Raw genomic sequence first — 2846 nt, forward strand, 5'->3', positions numbered from 1 at the left:
CATGAAAAATAGACCCGAAACGAGCACTTTGATGACGCTTAAGGCACCGATGCACCAGTTCTAGCTGCTGTATGCTTATCCGGACAGATTAACACTGTCTGGGGCCCCTGAGCCACGCCGCTGATAACAGGTCGCGTCCAGATGACCTGGAAACTCCCGGGGAAAGATGGAGCTGTCTGAAACTTAAATCTGGCACTGATATTTCCTTAAGTGGGTTTTATCTCCTCCCGCTCGCTGATTCATAAATGTTTTGTTCCCTCTTTGTAAAACAAGATTCGCTCTTAAACTCAGACACACGCCAAGTTAGGCTCCGCAGAGCCACTCCTGCTCTGATCCCACCTCGTCCGTCACTCAAACTCCTTCTGATTGCCGCCTCTTAACCTTTGACCCCCTCGCTGTAATCAAACACACCGACAGGCTCCTCCTCAGTCGCTGAAAGCGTCCCACCTTGCTTTTGTTTTTACAGTCATGTGTTCATGCCGCCTTTGAGAGTCAACTGTGCGCCGCGGCGTGTTTGCTTTGCAAATGGCTCGTGAAGTTGTTTTTGTGTGCAACCTTCTCCTAAATGAGCACCTGGATCTGTCCGCAAGAAAACTCTGAGTGATTCATTGTTTCCTCTTTGAAAAGCAGTGTCCCAATTTGATGTCGTTTCACGAATAAGTGTTCGGTAATGCATTCCTCACTAATCTTTTCCTTATTGTCAACACTGTATCAAAGCTGCCTGTTATCAATCATCCTTTTTTTTTTCTTTGGATGGCTCCCGCCTCTGCACAAGCATTAAAATGTACTTTAGATTTAGATTGAATAAATGTAGTTGCTTGAAAAAAACTCTCCACACACTGTGTGACTTCTTCCATAACAACCATGGGTTTCATGCGAGCTGCTCGTACACCAGACCTTCAGCGTGCTGTAAAACGCCGAGGAGAGCAGAATGATTTATGTGGAGCGCTCCAGCTTTCATTGATCTTCATCCTCTTCATGAGATTATTAACATTCCCAGCTGTTAAGGTTCTCAAAGGCTTGTTAGCTCCGGCATCGAGCAGAAAAATGCTGCTAATATCGGATCAGATCGGATCAGAGACGGTTTGGGGAACTTGAGAACCTGAGTGATGACGTAGATCCGACTCTGATGAAGAGGTCCTTGGCAGTGATGACTTTTTTGAGGGATGCCTGTGGCTCAGGGGGAAGCGTAGTTGTCTGGGTTCAATTCTAGCTTTGCCGCTGCCACATGTCAACACGCCCCTGGGCAATGCACCAAACCCTGGGCTAACTACTGATCTACGTATCTGTGGGTCAGTGGGGCTGTAATGTGAAGTGCCTTGAGGGATTAATATGACTATAAAAGCACTATATACTCGATGTTAAAATATGTCTACTAAAATACGATGATCTCTGTTTTCTTAGCGCAAAAAAGCTACTGGAAAGTTTTTTTTAACCTTTCCTTTTCCTTTTGTCTAATCAGTGTTCTTGTCTTTTTACGGTCATAAATAGGAGGATATTTCAAGGAATTGACATAAACTGATTGATACGAAATAAATTTTGGGTGTTTAAAGTGGACATATCATGCAAAATCCACTTTTTTTTTAGCCCTTACCTACATTTTGTTGTATTGTTGAATGTAGTTTCTCCAGGTGCTGCGTAGATATCTTTATATTCTGGTTGGGTCATATTTGTCAACCCATTCAATTTTCCCTGTTCTGTATTACTGTAGAGCTACTAAACAAGGTCATGGACTTCCAGCTTTACAATCTCACGAATCTGTCATTTTTCGTTCTTTGAGTGATTTTGTTGTCTAAGCTGAAAAATACTGAAGCTACAAGCTTCCTCCGGCATACTCTAAAAATGGGTAAAAGGAGTGGAGTGGAACCCTCTATGACTTGGAGGGGTACGGGATGTGAATGGCCGCCTTTAGATTTAAAGAGACAGATCAAAATGAGTTGCTCTTAGATGCACCTCAGAACAGGTGTATAAATGGGGCACATGGGGATAAATTAACGAGGAATTCAGACCAAAGCATTGCAGCTCCACTTCATATGGACCACACCTGAATGACTAAAATTTGAAAAAGAATAACCAAAAAGCATGATATATCCCCTTTAATTATTTGTTTGGTTAATAAAGTGGAAACAACCTTAAAACAGGAACCACATTTGATTTATGGATTTTTTTTTCTAATCCACACACCGTCTCTAATACATCCATAGACACCCAGTAATGTTCGGGTAAATATTCCTCGGCAGCTTTTTTCCTGTGTTTTCTTTTAAATACCAGCTAAAAACCTTTTTAAGTCTGCTTTTGTTTTATTTTGTCTTTTTTTTATCTTCTGCTGTAAAGCACTTTATGTTTTTTTATGTTGAGATGCGCAAAATAAATAAAGTTTTACATACCTACTAAATATTGGCATTGGCACAACTCTGTGTTGCCAACTGCCTACCTGACCCCAGGTCACTGAATATGTTGATATTTTACACTGCAAAAAGGAACTAAAAGTAAGTCAAATTTTCTTGAAATTAGTGTATCTGTCCTTCATTTGAGCAGGAAAATAAGATGGTCTGCCAATAGAATAAGATTTTTGCACTTAATATAGGAACAAGTCCTCTCCATCATCTTATTCCAAGTGAAGTATATCTAATTATCTTATTTTAGGGGTCAAAATACTAATTCCACTGACAGATAGTCTTATTTACCTGCTCAAATCAAGGACAAATTCCCTAATTTCAAGAACATTTTACTTACTTTTTGTTGTCTTTTTGCAGTGTAGCTAGCTGGATTTAGTAGTTTGTTGCTTTAGTTGCGTGTGAACACACTCGAACAACCCTGGTTAAAACAAACAAAAAGACACTCAC

Source organism: Fundulus heteroclitus, chromosome 23 (genome assembly GCF_011125445.2).
Source record: "Fundulus heteroclitus isolate FHET01 chromosome 23, MU-UCD_Fhet_4.1, whole genome shotgun sequence".
NCBI lineage: Eukaryota > Metazoa > Chordata > Actinopteri > Cyprinodontiformes > Fundulidae > Fundulus > Fundulus heteroclitus.